This window comes from Schistocerca cancellata, chromosome 4, assembly GCF_023864275.1.
Source record: "Schistocerca cancellata isolate TAMUIC-IGC-003103 chromosome 4, iqSchCanc2.1, whole genome shotgun sequence".
Lineage (NCBI taxonomy): Eukaryota > Metazoa > Arthropoda > Insecta > Orthoptera > Acrididae > Schistocerca > Schistocerca cancellata.
The window spans coordinates 752,008,437-752,028,276 of record NC_064629.1 but is presented as its reverse complement, the minus strand read 5'-3'; the positions used below and the strand labels follow the sequence as shown (position 1 = coordinate 752,028,276).

Sequence of the window (19,840 nt, the reverse complement as noted above, 5' to 3'; positions counted from 1 at the left end):
CGAAGCCTCTTCTGCCACTGGAATTTCACGAGTATCTCCGCCACGCTCTCGCGTTAACTAAACGAACCCGTGACGAAATGCACACCTTTTCTTTGGATTTTTCTCTGCCTCCTCTACGAATGCAATTGCTTGTGTTTCCAGACTTACGAGTAATACTCAACAGAACGCGCGTTTTGTGATTACATCTCTCGTGGGTGATTTACATTTACTTACAATTCCTCCAGTAACTTTCAGTGTGCCAACTACTTTTCCGACAAATAGTTTTTGTGGTCGTTTCACTTTAGATACATATGTGTTACCCTCAGGTATTTTACGAAATATCGCTATAATGTTTTGGCTTTGCAGCTTTCCTATGTACTGTACAACGGCATCATCGGCGAACAACCTCACGGTGCTTCCACTAAATCTTTTATATATTTCGCGAATAGTAACGACCCAGTAACATCCCTTAGAGTGCTTTCAAAATGACGTTTACATTCAACGACTTGTCCGCTATAAGAACGACTTGTTCAGTACTATCTGCTAAGAAATCCTGAATCCTGACACAAAGCTTGTCTGACATCGAGCCCATTTGACCGCGATTGCAAATGCACCGGTCTTTATCTTATGAGAGGAAACCGGAAGATTCGAGGAGTGAAGAAGGAACATTTTGACTTCACGTCTCGTCGACACCGAAGTTATTAGACACAGGAGCACGATTTGGTTCTGCGGTTGCAGTCGGGACTTTTCTGAAGATATTATAGAAGCGTCGAAATCTTAAATGACCTAGATCGGGATAGACATCGGATCGTAATTCCCGAGCGTCATTTAGATGGATACTGATTCGATTACAGAGTCTTTTCTTTCTGACGTGATATTGCCTCAGCCTTTTCCTGTAACTGTTGTTACAAGCTGCATGAAACACGAGAATTCAGACTGCTCGTCAATGGACCGAACTATTCACAAAAGCATCCTGCTATATGGCAGTCTTAAAAGGGCGTGACGTAGTTACCAGAATCGCATTATATTTAAATTGTTGGAGCCATGTTATCCTATTTACGTTCGTGAATATTTTGATACTGATCAATATCTTAATGCCTTTTGCTTAAGTAATGTACCATTATGGAAGCTGTGAATGGGTTTTTTGCCTCAGAACATGCGAAGTGGTCTAACGTCACATACTTCAACCGGAGTGGCACAAAAGGTTTCAACATCCTTCATACCAGATGGGCCCTGTATTAACTCCATGACACGAAGTTACACAGTATTCAACTGAGAACGCTTGACATACGCAGCTGGAAACTATAGTTTCTCGACACTCTATGTTTAAACCCAGGGTTTCGCGGTTGGAAATTGGTACACTAATGTGTGAAGGGGCAGGACCATAGGAATATTCACCCTCCATTTTAAGTTCATGTATTTTCCCAGATTTCACAACTAATTTTACGTAGCACAACTGACCCATACCTGGCATCAAGGATTTGTTGTCGTTTTGTGCATTACATGTGTTGTCCAAGTCGCGTGTTAGTTAAAATGACATGTGACTGTAGGCTTTCCCGGCGTAAACTATTGATTAAGGTTTCTCGGACCCGAGAAACCTTCATCAATCAGTTAAAATGATGTTACGATGTGCTTTACACGTGACAGAGTTGACTTCGAAAAACAATCTGTGTGGTATGTGTAATGTCATATGCAAATTTGAGGTGATGTACTTGCGTAATAGGCTACTTGACCCGTCCGAAGAGGCCTCGAAAGGCTCAACAGTACTGACCGATTGCTGTGTCGTTCTCAGCCGATGGGCGTCACTGGATGCGGATACGAGCGGCATGTGGTCAGCAGACTGCTGTCCCAGTCGTCAGTTTTCGGCCCCGGAGCCGCTACTTTTCAGCCAAGCAGCTCTTCAATTGACCTAACAACGGCTAGGTGCATCAAGTTTGCCAGCAGCGCTCGGTAGTTCCGAATGGTCATCCATCCAATTGCTAGCCAAGCCCGACAGCTCTTAACTTTGGTGATCTAACGGGAACCGGTGTTACAACTGCGGCAAGGTCGTTGGCAATAGGTTGCTTGTTAAGTGAAAGAAAAATGCGACGAAGTACGAACTTAACAAACATTGCGAACAAATGCTCCCCGATTACTGTCATGTGGTAGTAGCTGACTGACGTTTTGATGACTTCGCTTTCCGTATATTATAAGCATGTCACCAGTCTTAACGACATTTGTAGGTGACGGGTGGCACTGCTCTCTATCTGCGTCCACGCCGCACTTGGCTACAGCTCATCTGCTATTTTAATGTCACAATCTTCTCTAATGGAATTAGCCCAGACACCGACTGTTCGCACGCGACAAACGTCTCTTATCATATAGAGGATGTGTCCGGATGTTGATACAAACTTTCAGGGGTGATTAAGAAGGACATACGTATCAGAAACCCTGGTCCATAAACGACTCTGTCGAATCCTACGATGCCAGATTTGTTGTGGCATAAATTTGGCCGTGGAATACGAGAGCCTACGAATAGTCGTTAATGTGATGTAATAATCTGATTTGCCGTGTACCTGGCTGCGAAGACCGCAGGGTAGGCAAACCCGTCCAACAGGTAGGCGTACAAGGCGTAAAACATTAACTATAGGGGCAGGAATTTCCAGTAATGCTCTGCGGATGGTTCAAATGGTTCAAATGGCTCTGAGCACTATGGGACTTAACATCTTAGGTCATCAGTCCCCTAGAACTTAGAACTACTTAAACCTAACTAAACTAAGGACATCACACAACACCCAGCCATCACGAGGCAGAGAAAATCCCTGACCCCGCGGATCGTTCGCTTCGCTACAAGACTTCAACTAACACGCAGGTGAAATGGATGTAGCGAACATTGCAGGGTGAAACACAAAAATTACTTCGCTACCAGTCTTACAAAGCGTAATCTTTAGCTCCCGGTAGTATCAGATCTCACATCGTGTTGAGTCTATGGATGCTGCGCCAGTTAAAAAACACCATAATAGAAATGGAAAAAATAGAAATAGCCTAAGACCTAGATTTTCCAAATCAGTACAATTTATGAAATAATATTTTAAGAGTAAATAAACAAATGCCCACTGAGAATGCTACATTTGTAGTGAAACACGTTTGAGTGAAGACAATTATCAACTGCTTTCTAGAAGGCGGACCCTTCTGCATTTTAGGATATAATTTTTAGATTTATCACGACTGAAAGTTTGTAGGATAATCCCAGAAATAATTTATATAATTTTACGATAATTTTCTAGCGTGCGGGTGACTTTTCGGGGTAGCACAAAAGCAAATATATCTCGTACCACTCATGCCACGCACAAAGTGGAGCAGCGTCAAATGGGGCACATCAGCTGTAATATCTGTTCGTTAAAAGTGCGCGCCTGTACTACAACATAAGTAGGTATCCTAAACGCGAGCAGATTAGCCGCTTGTTAGCACACTCGAGGTAGCTGTTATATCGAGTTAAAAGAGAAAAAGAAGGTCCGCGTGCTAAAGAAGGCTTGCGCGAGCACTGAGCACTTCCCACGTCCCGGTGCCGGCAACATCTGGCCGTCACGTGGCAGCAGCCGCCGCCGCCGCAGCGTACTGTACGTCCCCAACACGTGTCGCCGCAAGTACTCCGCTTCTCACGCCGCCTACCGATCTGCAACTCAACACCACAGCCTACAGTCCCGCACAGTTTTAACGAGAATTACACAAACTGGTACCAGAACCGAGAACTGTGACTAGCAAGTATCCTTTAACTATACACAATTGTTAAATTTAAACTGATCATCCCACACTTTTCGTCACTCTCCGAAGGCATTCCTCCCAAACTAACTAGGTAAACTCCGTGCTAGGTAATAAGATCTCAGTTCAGTACATTCGTGCGACTATTTTTTGTATCGAAGAACGCGTCATATTTTTTACATTTTTATGAAGCTGGATAATTAATAGAAAATAAGATGTACATCATTTTAAGTATTTACATATTTCAGTTTTTTTTCTTTTTAATTATCATCTGGCACAATCGCGGTACTTTCTTCACTAAAACTACCAGTATCTTTGAAACAACAGACACTGCTGCATTATGAAATTCCCACAACGTTGATCCAGATACAAATTATGATGATTCGACGTATGCCCTTTAATTAATGTCATTTCTTACATCTTGAAGATGATCTATTTTTAGACCAAAACCGGTATTTTGAATGAAGTGACAACAGATATCGTGCCAAATCACGATTGTTCAGAAGAAAGATGTACCTCTGATAATTTTTATATGACGATATTCCACGTTGTTTCAAATATTTAACGTGTTGGTGCATTGCAATGTGTCCATTTTCGTATCTTGCAGGACGTCTCAAGACGGGATTGAATCATCCCGAATCGATAATGAAAAGATAAGACAGTTGAGTGGAACTTTATCCAGTATACGATTAACTATTACTTTTGGTTTGAAAAGGATTTCAATAAGCACGAAAATTTAAGTGTTTAAGACCGTTCTTTTGACCAACAATAATGGCTTCCCACAATCTAGACAGTCGCGTTCTACATCAGTATTCTTACGTTTCCCTTGGTTTCAACCTAACTAAAAATTATGTTACTGATTCTTTCAGCGCGTGGAGCTGTGTAACTTACACCTCGATTATTATATTTTTCGATAGATTTCAGAGTCTGAGTGGCTCTTGATACTTCAAAATTTCAGGAAGAATCGTACCTGTTCGTGGATGAGGAAGCAAAATAAAAGAAAGTTGCACCGTCATAAAACTGACGCGAAATGTAAGATGACTGGGATAGGATCGACAGTTGTTCGAGACTAGCAGTTGACCCTCGACCTAAATAAATGTTATGAATAAGCGGAAGACCCATTACTGTTCGATGACAGTATCGGCGACAAATCACACGTACAACAGTAATCTGGAAGTAACTGTGATAGCAACCCAAAATGGAACGACCACAAAGACTAGTAGCAGCAAAATCAAGTTCCACCGTGGGATTCATTGGAAGAATCAATAGGAATTTGTAATTCATCCACGAGGGGAACAGCTCTGAAAAGTCTCGTGCGACCGATTCTTCAGTATTGCTCGTTAGTCTGGGACACGACGTCGCTTTCATGGAGGAGATAGAGAGGATGTAAAGAACGTCGGCTGCTTTCGCCACTGGTTCGTTTAGTAAACGCGAGAGAATCGTGGGGGTGCCCAGACAACACGAGTGTCAAAATATCTGGAGCGTACATTCCAAGAACAGTCCTTCCACATACATTAAAGAAATCCGAACTCATACGGAGACTTGCGGGCAATCGGCCATCCTTCCAGGTACACGTGAATGGAAGCGGAAAGGAGGTATCAAAATATCCCACGCCACACACCGCAAGGATGCTTTCTGCAATAGTATTTGTAAATGTTAGCCAAAGTTAAATTATCCTCATATTCTCCACTTGTTTGGTGATGTAAATGCTTGAGTGTGAATGGGGAAAGACTGACTAGCATGGACTTCCCTGAGGAAGTGGAGGTGGAAGAGAATGTGCTATTCTGCACCCGACTTCATATAAACCTGTGACGTTCGAACATCGCTCAGCTTTTTTATTACGTCATGCAGAAAGAGTCGTTGACGGCAAAACGATCTCAGCCAATATTTCATATACGTGTGTCAGCTCCTGGGAGTACATTTACTTTTTATGTGTAGTAGTATGATACAACAATAAAGCAGATTACTTGAAAACAGCTCTCGGCTGAGCCTGCCGTAAATTTTAATCTAGGGGAATTAGTGGACTGCGATGTTCGTGACACATCGTGAGAAAGGCCTCTGGGAGTCAACGGTAAGTGAGCCAATTACACCAACATAGCTGGTGCGCCACGATTTTTGGCCTGCATAGAGTTCCTCGCTGCAGTAAATGCTGCCTTCCCGTTTTATATCAACACAAAAGCACGGAATCGATGCCGTAGAAAGGAATGTATTTCTAAGAATAGCAAGATTAAAACTGTTTCTGTCCTCTGCTCGTTAAGTACCTACGGGGACAAATTATTGTTCTAATGCCTACTTTTCCCCGTCGCGAAAGCAGAACGCTACTTCAGTTATAAGCACTTTTCCTTTGGAATCCCATAGGACGATTGTATTCTGGACTGCACTTTCACTAGTGCTATCGAATTTCAGTGTGGTAATCTTCTTGAAATGTCTATGACACGTGATAACCCACGTTCGACTGATATAAATACGAAGATGGATAAAATTGCCGAAAGGCACCTATTTGAGCATAAAACGTCGGTCTATTACAGGAATCAGTCCCAACAGTCAAGTATCTAGTGGTATCTATCCGCTGGGACCTAACGTGGAGCGGTCACATAAATCCATTTCTGCATTTAAACTCTGCAAATCACAATGACGTATATGACAGAATGTACTTATTATTGACTATGTTTTAATATTTCGTCCCATTCCCTCACGTACGAAGCGTGGAAAGATATGTACGAGTCAGTGCGAATCTTACTGTGACTAATTTTATCTGCTCGATTATTGCTCAAATATGCCTGTGGCATTGACATTGCTTTTCTTTGTACGAACGCGATGTATCCTGGTATCTATCCCGCACAGTTGAGCAGTTTTACAGTGAGCACCGTAGATGTGTTTTGTATGTTATTTCGTCATACACGATTACAGTTGCCTACAATAATACCGAGGAATCGAAAGCTGCCATTTGCTATACCTGCGACTGACACTGTTGGTCGTTTCACCTCGTATCTCAACAGACAGTTATTTGCAAATATTTATAAGACTTTTCTGATTCTAGTTTTGACCCACCCGTCAAATATGTAGCCAAAGGGTAAGTTTCGTAAGTGACACAGCTTCGACTTTTCCTGCATGAAGAGCTAATTGACAGTCTTTGCACTAGGCTGATATTTTGCAAGCTCTTGATGAGTATTGCTATAATTGTGGTTCATTCATTACATTTACACGTTCACGAAATTTCTGCAGATTCTTATTCGGTGGATCCATATATTTCTTAAGAATAATTGCAACTGTTGTTTTACAATAAACACGGCCAAACCCACAAATATCAAATTTAATTATATCCGACGTACAAGAATCAGACACTTATCTATCGCACAGTCAATGACTTACATTTACTAGGGCGTGCTGAAAAGTAATGCCCCCGAAATTTTTATGTGAAAATTCTTAAAACTTTTTAAATAAAACAAAGGTTATTAACATTTTACATCTCTATTCTTCAGCGTGACGGAATGTCAATCCTAAGGTCTCGGGTTCGATTCCCGGCTGGGTCGGAGATTTTCTCCGCTCAGGGACTGGGTGTTGTGTTGTCCTAACCATCATCATTTCATCCTCATCGACGCGCAGGTCGCCGAAGTGGCGTCGAATCGAAAGACCTGCACCAGGCGAACGGTCTACCCGACGGGGGGCCTTAGCCACACGACATTTCATTTCATCTCTGTTCTTCATGTCTACATATTTGCAACCCTCTACCGCTAGAGGGCTCCGAATTGTTGCGAGTAACACAGCCGTGTGTAATGTAACTATGTCGATGCCCGAGAAACTGCGTGCTGTAATCGAGTTTAGAATTCGAAGCGTTTGTCCACACATGGAACACCCTCTCTTGCAGCACGATAATGCCAGACCACACACGAGCGTTGCGACATCTGCAACAATCCGACGCCTTGGGATCACTCAAATCGATCATCTCCCATACAGTTCCGATTTGGCCCTATCCGAATTTCATATTCCCGAGCACGGGGTCCCGGGTTCGATTCCCGGCGGGGTCAGGGATTTTCACCTGCCTCGAGATGACTGGGTGTTTGTGTTGTCCTCATCATTTCATCATCATCCAGGAAAGTGGCGAAATTGGACTGAGCAAAGATTGGATAATTGTACGGGCGCTGATAACCACGCAGTTGAGCGCCCCACGAACCAAACATCATCATCATCACCCGAGTTTCATATGTTTCCAGAACGCAAAGAACACCTTTGAGGACTGCACTTTGATTGTGCCGAAGCGGTGCAAGTAGAGGTAAGGTTGTGGCTCCTTCAACAAAGTCAAACATTTTATAGTGACGGTATTAACAAACTGGTCTCTCGTTGGGAGAAAAGTGTTCGTCGACAGGGCAACTATGTTGAGACATAAGTATGTAGAAATGAAGAATAAAGATGTAGAATGTTAATAAAGTTTGTTTGATTTAAAAAGCTTTAAGAGGTTTCACATAAAAAATTCGGATGCATTACTTTTCAGCACGCCGTCACACATGCAACGAAAGTATATTAACTTCTCTACTTACAGATGGCAATTGTCAAGTGGTCCGGCACAACGTTCTTTACCAACACTGATTGATACCGTACAAACAACTGCCTGATTTTATCGAGAAGCTTCGAAATACAACACAGAGCCGAAAATTAGCCTCTGCTCAGAAGTAAATAGTTATTTGTGTTACGCATTTGTTTCATCTGGCAAAATTAACGCCTGTAGGCATCCTTGGTGAGTTAACATCGCACTATTCATAGTACTTAATGAGATTAATACAACGAAATATTTTGAACAAAGAAGCTAACTTAGCAAGGACAAGGAAAATGTAGGTGCTTTCCAACTAAAAAAGACCTGTATAACAAAAATCTATTTCCATAAATGCAAAATTCCGGCACCACAACACTGTCATTAAACCAGAATGCCTGTATGCTTTGTAATGGCTTTCACTGAATACAGATAAAAAATCAGGTGAAACAAAAGAAAGTAAAGAAAAATAATCAGGAAAGTCTTGGGACGAAAACATGAGAATGGGAAATGGAAATTAGGAAGTAATAAGGACATTTATTAAAAATAGAACCAATATCAGACACAATGAGGAAGAAAACGTTGTATTTCATGGACACTTGAAGCGGCTAGATGAAAAGAGGATAACAAAAACAATTTTTAACTTCATTGACGAAAGTCCAAAAGATCAATGACATGGATCAAAGAAGTTAAAGCATACACGAGAGAAATGGAAATAACGGGGGAAGAAATAGCAGAACGAGGAAACTTCAGAGCAAAAGTAAATAGTTTCAAAGGCTTCCAGGGGAAAACAAAGCAGACGGGCGCGGTATGAACAGAAGAAGGAAGAGAGAAAGTTAGCGAAAGAATGAAAAATTACTGGGAAGAAAAAAAGAAGAAACGAAAGAAGACATAAGTTATTTCATGTGGTCCTTAGTAGGCCAAAACCAATGAAAAAATAATAGTCGTATCGATATGAATGGCACATGAGCAGTGCATAACATGTTGAACTGACTATAAAAATATGGATCAATAAATTAAACGAAAAGAAAGTTTCTCTCAGGAGGAGAACTCTAGTGACCTCGTCGCCGACAGGAACTTTACCCCCTTGTTACTACTGCACCGCCAAACGCTGTTTGTTTCCTCACCACTTCTGCATACTTACAGGATACTTGAACGAATAACTGGTTGATTCCTCCCGCTTTATTGCAACAAGAGAAACGTAGTTATTACACTGTGTTATGGGTTTCGCTTCACAGAGCATCTATTTTTAGATCATATCACTACTATTTTAACAAAACGTTCACTTTTGTCGTTACATGTATTTGAACTGGCAATTGTTAGTTAGTACACTACCGTGACAGTAATATGACCGGAGGACTGTTGTTGTATCAACCGACATCAGTAATACATTGCAATAATGGTGGTTTTGGCGGTTAAATAAACATTTTTGAGAAAGCCTCTATCTTCTCTGATAGAGGGTGAAACGATGTGGTGGCGCTTAAGCTGGCGAGGATGAGGTTGGGCAGCTGTTGCCACAAATATTGTCGCTGACAGCGGGCCATGCTGGCGCCAGCTGCTGGGCCCGGCCCGCCCCCGCATCACGCAAGCTCTGGCGTGCTTCTTCCATTAGCGTCTTCCTACCACAAACTCACGTGGTTTCCGTCATCAACCCTAACGTTGCTTTTATGCGGTTATCTAATGCTGTCGCTAGCCAGATAGCATCTTCATTTCAGAATATCTGCTTCTTCTCACATCGTGTACGATCTGCCTTACGTGCGTATCCAAGTCTGTTCTCGTAATTATTTCCTTCCACCGTTCTTTCAACGACAGAATCTATCAACTCAAGTCGTAATATATGCCTAAACATTCTACCCCTTCGATTCAAAATATTCTGTAGCAGGCTTATTTTCTCACTGACTCGTTGCAAGGATTTTGAATTCCTGACTCAACCAATCTATCTGATCTTTAACAAACTCCTGTAAGACCAGATTTGAAAGCCTTTTAATCTTATTATTTGTTTCAAATTCTTCTCGGGTGTTTAGCCGGGTGCAGACGATACTGCACGAATCTGCGGCTAAGACACTTGGTGCCATCTTCACCTAATAACATACTCACAGGCAAAATGTCCGCGCGTTTCATTTATGTGTTGTTCTTTGTCCGTGTCTTGGTATCACACAGAGCTGTCCACCAGACATACCTTTTCTTTTGTAATCATGTGTGGAAAATATTGTCCACATCGTTCTGTGTTACCTTACGAGCATCCAACGATGATACTTTCCTGTAGACAACTGCACTGGCAGCGAACAAAGTGAGAGTACTATTGTAACACGTCGAACTTTTCCGGGTCCACCACGTGACGAACCGTGAGCAATCACTCATGTGACCAATTCGGCACCCCATTTCTGCCTCTGTGTGTAGTGCAGAGCCAAGTGAAAGAACAGGCCACAATACGAAGCACAAAGTGTAAATTCCATTCACCGTTACCATCGAAACCGCGTCTTGCTGTAGGAATTTGCTGCCACATAATAGTAGCAGTTTAGCTGTTCACTGCTTTAAACAGAACACAGCAAACCAGCGGCCCCGGGCTTTTGGTAAGATTCACCGAAATCCCCAGCTTTCTCACCTTGATCTGCTTCCCACTGTTCAGCATTCTCTCTCCGATTTGATCGCAGTTGTGTGTGCCTAGCTACAGTTTCAATGTATACCCTCTTTGTCGTTTATCATTGTGTAAAGTCAGTGAAGGATGCCCTAGACTAAATATTCTGTTTGCACCATTTTACTTTCAGAATATATCCCTATTTTTATGACTCTTTATTTCGTTCTATTAGTTTTGTGATATCCTCTCACCTTTGCTAGTACCCAAAGAAATCTGGGACCGTCTGCAAGTAGGAACATTGCCGATGCCTTACGTTTTCGGATCAGTTTAAAATTTCAGCGACCTGTAATATTTACCACACCACAAACTGGGCAAACTTCTTACATTTTCGGTCCTGGGATTACGAGGGCTGTATAAGACAGCAGGATGAGGTAGAACTCTGTGTTCATCTTCTGCAACCAGGTGACGGCTGCAGATGTAGCTTTTCCAGTATGACATTACGCATCCATAATATTTTCTAACCATACAATTTCAGTTATTTGTCTCGACGCGCTACAACAACTTACAGGGCCACGAAAGATGGTATATTTCTGTAGCATGTATATAGTTCTATGGTGGCTACTTCAAATTCTGTTTAGGTGACGCCGTTCCTGAATTGCTGCTACACTGTAATTGGCGTTATAGAATCTTTTAGGTCATTACGGTGAAATTTCAACCTGCCCCTGTTCTGTTTTCAGGTCCCTCCAATATAGGATTTTGGTGCATAAAGCCAATGCCAACGGGTTCAAATGGCTCTGAGCACTATGGGACTTAACATCTGAGGTCATCAGTCCCCTAGAACTTAGAACTACTCAAACCTAACTAATCTAAGGACATCACACACATCCATGCCCGAGGCAGGATTCGAACCTGCGACCGTAGCGGTCGCGCGGATCCAGAATGTTGTGCCTAGAACCGCTCGGTCACTCCGACCGGCGAATGAATGGTTTATTTCACTATAAATTGTTCCGGGACTAGGCCATCGCCAGACGGTATCGAGGATTTCTCGTGCCAATGTCAGATGTTTGTCTTGAAAATAGGCGTTTTCTTTGTACGTTTTAGTATGAAAGTCTGCATCAATGATACGTGACATGCTGAAACCGTGAGCTGGACTGTTTAGTGGCTATTTTAGCATACTGTGTAGTTAATTGTATCTTTGCTAAATTTATTCAAAGAGTGGCCGCGGTGATCTAGTAGGCGGAGCCCTCTCCAGCTCTGGAGGTCCCGGGTTCAGTCCCAGGTAGGGGCGGGGAGTTTTCGTCTTTCCAGTCTCTCCAGGATGGGCTCGCCATCCTCCCCCTCCTACTGAGGCTGCATTCAGGCCACACGGCTGTTCTCGCGTTGAACGCCGCGAATTTACTATATTTTATATTGATTTAAAATTTCACTCACAAATTTCTATTTCAGCTCGATTTCTAGGAAAAATATTTATATGACTGTTGGTATGTCATCGGCGTATAAGGATTTAAGTTTCATAGCTGAAATAGTGTTCTATGTAGTATAGATTAAATGTGTGCTCAATACGTAGCTATCTTATTATTATATTTTGTTGATAATAAATTGGTTGTTGGGTGTGTGTCCTGAACACATTGTGAGATACGGGGCAATCATGCAACGAAGACTACCAGTATTTCGTTTTTTTTTTAAATCCTGTGTGTGTGTGGTTAAGTTTAGAATAAAATAATTCATGAGAATTCTCTTTACAGGTATAAGGCATCTAAGACCAAACTGCTGAATGTAAATAAAGGACATTACGAACGTACCGTCTGGCACAGTTGGTTGGTAAAATGCAAGATTGTCAATCCACTTCTCTGGCGTTAGGGTGGCAATAAATTTGGCGTGGTATCCACTGTGGCATTCAGAATGTTGGTACAGACCATCTTAAAGCAACCACAGGCATAATTTCCTAGATATGTTTGAAATTAAGCAAACAGTACCCATTACATCTGTCTTCCTTGATTTCAGTGACTTTATGGATTATTGTTTCTCTTTTAGTAAAACGTTAAGAAGAAGATTGGAATTTTCCTTCTTCGATTATTCTCTTCATTTCTTTTATGTTTTTGAATTTCTGTTCCATTTTTCGTTCGAAATTTATAGCTTTAGGTGGCCTAAAAAGAAACCGTCCTTTCCTGCTCGAACTAAAGGGTGAAATTTAGATTTTGCAGAATGATTTTTCAATTTTTCTCCTCGCCAAGTTAATTAATTACAGGATCTTGCAATATTGGCGCCGGCCGGGGTGGCCGAGCGGTTCTAGACGCTACAGTCTGGAATCGCGCGACCGCTACGGTCGCAGGTTCGAATCCTGCCTCGGTCATGGATGTGTGTGATGCCCTTAGGTTAGTTAGGTTTAAGTAGTTCTGAGTTCTAGGGGACTGATGCCTCAGAAGTTAAGTTCCGTAGTGCTCAGAGCCATTTGAACCTTTTTTTTTTTGCAATATTGGCACAAGTGCAGGTAAAACGAGACTGGAAGAGCCTTTACATTTTCGTTTGTAGGAAAAGATCGGATGTGAGGGTATGTTTCGGAAGCTGCAATATCGGGGTAGATTTTTTAATTCTTGTAGCTTCTCTAAGTAATTATTCTTTTTGTATTTTTAATATTCTTCTTACATTTCTTAATTTTTAATTAACTGCGCATTAAGTGCTACAAAAGCTTTAACCAGAAAAACTCATTGAAATTTAGTTATGAATTCAGATACCGATAGTCGGCAACAGCATCAAGGATGCAGATTATTCATAGCTATTTCACAGTATCACAATGCCATCTAAAATATGTAGTAATGATAGTAATAATAATTATTATTATAAACAAATCTACGCATGACCTGAATTGACTACAAAGTAGTCTTTGACTCACGGCCACATAGTTGGATCATAAAGTACCCAGAAACCGTCGAGATTAGCAAAAAGGTCATGAAATTCACAGAAAATCCGATGAAAACTAGAAGACAGAACTGAAAAGAAAGTTACGGTTAATCTACACGAAGAGAGGCATTTGTCAGGAGGACTCTTCCGCGCTGCTGTTCATCATCGACTTGACCCCACTGGCACACATTTTACAGAAAGCAAATCGGTGCTATCAAACAGCGAGAAATTCTCAGAAAATATTCCTTCTGATTCGCATGGATGACCTGAAGCTCACCGGAAAATCTGAAACTGAAATCCATTCCAAAATGAAGACACCCCGAATCGTCAGCAGTGACAACAGCATGGAATTCGGCTTCGACGAGTACGCCACACTGGCACAAAACAAGGGCAAAATCTCAGAAACTGAAGGATCGATATGCCAAATGGGCAAGCTATCAGGTGCCAATAACCCATAGCCTACAGTTGCGTAGGCATTTTGCAGCTGGGCGACAACAAGTATGTATTTGTCAAAAGTGTGGACAGGACAGGGTACACGCAAATGATCAGAAAAGTTTCTAACGTCAAACTGAGTGGCGGTAATACCTTCAAGGCAATCAATACTTGGGCCATATCCATCTTCAGATACACTTTGGGCGTAGTGAACTGAACACCAGTGGAGATGTATATTCTGTACAGGAAAACAAGAAAACTATGGTAACTGACTCTGTATTTCACTCTCGTGGTGACGTCAATAGTAGGCTTATGTACTTACCCAGAAAAACAGGCAGTAGAAGCCTCTTAAAAGTGAGGCAGCAGTGGAACAAGAGAAGACTGCATTGGCAGACTATGTGATAGACAGCCAAGAATCAGTTCTGACCGAAGTCAACAAAAGAAAGCTTCTCGAAGTACAACAAACCAAGAATCAATACTAGAAAGTTGTACTCCAATGCCGGACCAACAGCCTGCCCAATAAAGCAACGGCTGGGCAGTTTTTGGATAAGAACGGAGGAAAAATAGGCAAAGAATAGGCCTGGTCTTATCTGACCACCGGAACCCTAAAGCAAGAATCTGAAAGACTAATGTTTACTTCTCAGGAACAAGTCATCAGAACTAACGCTATCAAAGCCAGAACAGAAAAATCAGCAGAAGATCAAACTTGCAGACCCTCCCAAAAAGCTGAGGAAACAACTGACTACTTCTTGAGTTGTTGCAAAAAGAGCCCCCAGAATGTTTATAAGCAGATGCACAACGATGTGGCACGAATGATCCACTTGAGCTTATGTCAAAATTGCCATCTACCGGTTGCAAAGAACGAGCCAAAAATGTCGTTGAAAACGAAAATAACGAATTACTGTGGGACTTGCGACATCAAACAGATCGAATGTTAGAACACAATACACCAGACATCATAATTTTGGAGGAAAGGAAAGTATACATCATTGATACTGCCATCCCAGGTGATAGCAGAATCGACGAGAAACAAGTGGAAGAACTCCTTACGAGGTATGAAGACTTTAAAATCGAGTACAATGAGCATGGCGAAAATCAGTGAAAGTCGTCCCTGTGGTTCTCGGCGCAGTGGGAGCAGTGCCAATGGGTATAACATCAATGCCAATGATTTACCCACTAATTACAAAAATTCGCTTAACATCAATGCCAATGATTAACCAACTAATTACGAAAATTCGCTATACTGGGATCTGCACGAATTATTCGCTGATCGTCACCAACTGTAGGCCGACCTGAAGTGTGCTGCTAGTGACCAAATAGCAAATGCAACATATGATGTCGTTTGCTGTGTATGGTGTAATAATAATAATAATAATAATAATAATAGTAATCATGATGATAAAACTATAACTATGATGGGGAATTGGGGCTGTATTTGTTCCAACTGGAGGGGACGGGTTTGCACCCCTTTGGCAGAAAGATGAGTGTATATTCTTCTTTTCGGTCCTTGAAACAAAGTGCCAAATGTATATCCAATCACTCCATCAATTTCAATAATATCTCGCGATTTTTATAGTTAGCACAGTACCCCAGCCGCTATTATGGTTCTATAAATCTTTAAAATATATATAAAAATTTTTAACCCGGAAATTTTGAAGAGATATTTGCGATACTTTTCTATCCTAATATTTTCGTTACTTTTACCAATTACGTTTATCTACCATAGAGATTTTACTGGAGTCCCCTTCTGTAGTGTTATCTGTTTCAGTTTTGCGCAGGTGTTCGCATGCTTTTGGAGATGTACACACGATTTAAGTTGTGGATTATCGATGAGGTCACATATTTTCTGTAGTACTACTTTTATTTATGTTCTTGTTCCCGATATTAAAGATCCAATGCGATCGTATTATCAATAGAAATTTTCCCGTGCTACGTCTTACATCCCTTCCCCAGGAACCACTGTTTTGGTAATAGTCTTGTGTTCGCACCAATCCAGAAATTGGCTAAGGTAACTTATTAGAATCGACTCGCAGAGGTGATATCAGTCTTATTCTACGCTTCTGTCAAGGATTTAAAATGAATTCTTCTACATTCGTTACTCTGGTATTATGTACCCCGTCAGCCATAAAAGTTTCGAGACATTTAAAAAATAGAAATAAGTTAAGATGATGGTTTTAATGCTTCAGGTGTTCTATATAGTCTTCCACCACTTGTGTACAACGCACAGAACGTTCATACAACCATGTGAAACTCTCAAAAAGTCGCTCTTTGCGATGTTCAACTCGCGCGCCACATTGGCACGCCCCTCGGTTACATCGTCAAAGCATTGACCCTTCCTGTGAATTATCACACTTTGTCGTTCTGTCTTAGGTTCGCATTGATAACATCAAGTCTTACCACCTGTGATGTTTTTTTTTTCATAAAATAATTTTCTGCGTTTTTGATTTCAATCAAGTAGCGGCCGGCTTCCAGGTCGTTTTTGTTTGCAAGTCAAAGTGTGCGGGACGAACGGTGCATACCGTTTTCTCTTCTTCAAAATATTCTGGTGAATGTCTTGAAAATTTGATTTAGAGATGTTGCTTCATTGTGATTTGTGACAAAAGAACGCTGACACTCGGTGGTTTTCACGTCCACTACTTCACTCTGCCAACTCTCAGCTGACGGGTAGAATGCACATCGGTTGTTTACAGGTACTGTTAGTGCAAGCTGCAACCGCAGTTACTGCGCTACCATCGGCTGTACGCCAGGAATAAAATCAACCTCGGAACTTTCGGACGGACCGTGGCATACTTAAGATAAATCTAGGCAAAGCTTGTACGTTACCTCCAAAAGTGCTGAAACTTTTTGCCACCGTAGTCAGTGCAGAAGCATCGCAGATTGACGTACCTGTAAGAATAAAATAACACACAATATAGTTTAACTAACGACTTTTTCAAGTTTTAATGTCAATCTCAAAACAAGATCGCTATTTAACGAAAAAATGAATATTGGAGTAGGTTTTAACGGAACGTACCAAACTTACATTTGTTTTACTGATGACATTACACTATTTACCCCTGTAGTGAGCAATGCAGAGATGCATTTTACAAATTACTAAGAAATGGGAAAACAAATAACTATAAAAGGAACAGGCTGGAACGGAATACATAAATAATTGCTATAAGAGTGAGAAGGAGGTGCACACGATATACAATCAGGCGAATGATTGGTCGATCGATAAACCAAATAAATACTTTGGTGAATTCCAAGAGACGAAAAAAAAAAAAACTGAGAGGACGCCGTAATCGAACATTTATAGAAAGCATACAGGAGTTACGTGGATGCGTATAGCTAAGGACAGTAATACTGCATAGAGGAATTTAGAGAAAACCTACACCCAAGGGCTCTCGTTTGCGATGTTTGATTACTTGTATCTTTTTGTACGTTCAGAATCATGTCCATCTACTTTTAATGTATGAACGTCGCATGCCTTATATCCCCTACTAACTGATATAGTATTCACACATCTGCGAAAACATGGAATACATTCGACAATCATGTCTGCCGCAAAATCCCGACACCCCACTTCATGTCCTATCGTTGAGAAGCCGTAAGGTCAAATAAATCTATAATCTTGTCGCCTGCGCTTCTTTGTACATGTTCATACCCCATATTCCTCCACTGTCATACGAATCACGAACATCCGGGCGGTTTCAGAGGGAAAGTCCTCGGATGCCTTTCTCAATGGAATCGAAGTTTCGCAGTAGCTCTATGAATATATCTCAGGTGACTAATTGAAGAACAGTGTTGAGTGCAGTTATTTAGGAGTCTCCTTCAACTCATTCACTTTGCACTGATATAGGTGTAACGTCGGAAGCACCGATATGCTCTTCGCCGAGGATCCTGTTGTGTACATAAATTTGCGACCAAGCTTTCTCGAGAATAATGTAGTTATTTTTATGGAGATTCCGATTTAAGTTTCCTGAACATCTCCGTTGCAGTTTTGTATGGGTTATAATGATCTGTTACGTTCAAAACATTTATTTTTATTTACGTTTGGATGCTACTGGATAGCGCGGTGTCCAATAAAGGCCATTTTCAGAGTTTGTTTCAGCTTTTCTTTGCGACTGTATGACCTTCAGTCTTTTCCTATTGTCAGTACATTTTTGGAGGTTGGCAGCCCTGCAGCCAGGCGACTAGTACGAGTTTTGGTGTTCTCGTGAAGATAAGTTATTTTAGATTATAATAACATTTAGTTTAGTACTGATTACGTGATAAATAGGTGTATTAGTGTACTTTTTAAGCGTACCACGAAAGGTTTCATTTTTCTTTACGTAATGTAGCAGAAAACGCGAAAAATCGTAGAGTCGGGATATACACTCCTGGAAATGGAAAAAAGAACACATTGACACCGGTGTGTCAGACCCACCATACTTGCTCCGGACACTGCGAGAGGGCTGTACAAGCAATGATCACACGCACGGCACAGCGGACACACCAGGAACCGCGGTGTTGGCCGTCGAATGGCACTAGCTGCGCAGCATTTGTGCACCGCCGCCGTCAGTGTCAGCCAGTTTGCCATGGCATACGGAGCTCCATCGCAGTCTTTAACACTGGTAGCATGCCGCGGCAGCGTGGACGTGAACCGTATGTGCAGCTGACGAACTTTGAGCGAGGGCGTATAGTGGGCATGCGGGAGGCCGGGTGGACGTACAGCCGAATTGCTCAACACGTGGGGCGTGAGGTCTCCACAGTACATCGATGTTGTCGCCAGTGGTCGGCGGAAGGTGCACGTGCCCGTCGACCTGGGACCGGACCGCAGCGACGCACGGATGCACGCCAAGACCGTAGGATCCTACGCAGTGCCGTAGGGGACCGCACCGCCACTTTCCAGCAAATTAGGGACACTGTTGCTCCTGGGGTATCGGCGAGGACCATTCGCAACCGTCTCCATGAAGCTGGGCTACGGTCCCGCACACCGTTAGGCCGTCTTCCGCTCACGCCCCAACATCGTGCAGCCCGCCTCCAGTGGTGTCGCGACAGGCGTGAATGGAGGGACGAATGGAGACGTGTCGTCTTCAGCGATGAGAGTCGCTTCTGCCTTGGTGCCAATGATGGTCGTATGCGTGTTTGGCGCCGTGCAGGTGAGCGCCACAATCAGGACTGCATACGACCGAGGCACACAGGGCCAACACCCGGCATCATGGTGTGGGGAGCGATCTCCTACACTGGCCGTACACCACTGGTGATCGTCGAGGGGACACTGAATAGTGCACGGTACATCCAAATCGTCATCGAACCCATCGTTCTACCATTCCTAGACCGGCAAGGGAACTTGCTGTTCCAACAGGACAATGCACGTCCGCATGTATCCCGTGCCACCCAACGTGCTCTAGAAGGTGTAAGTCAACTACCCTGGCCAGCAAGATCTCCGGATCTGTCCCCCATTGAGCATGTTTGGGACTGGATGAAGCGTCGTCTCACGCGGTCTGCACGTCCAGCACGAACGCTGGTCCAACTGAGGCGCCAGGTGGAAATGGCATGGCAAGCCGTTCCACAGGACCACATCCAGCATCTCTACGATCGTCTCCATGGGAGAATAGCAGCCTGCATTGCTGCGAAAGGTGGATATACACTGTACTAGTGCCGACATTGTGCATGCTCTGTTGCCTGTGTCTATGTGCCTGTGGTTCTGTCAGTGT

At 42.5% G+C, this 19,840-nt stretch overlaps 1 protein-coding gene and 1 pseudogene across 2 annotated transcripts in view; both read right to left on the bottom strand.

The window, feature by feature from the left end:
* The window catches only part of LOC126184342 (zinc finger protein rotund-like), an 883,010-nt gene that overhangs the window by 513,150 nt on the left and 350,020 nt on the right, over window positions 1-19,840 (bottom strand). The window lies entirely within an intron of this gene.
* Window positions 1,915-2,033, bottom strand: LOC126185921 (5S ribosomal RNA; annotated as a pseudogene).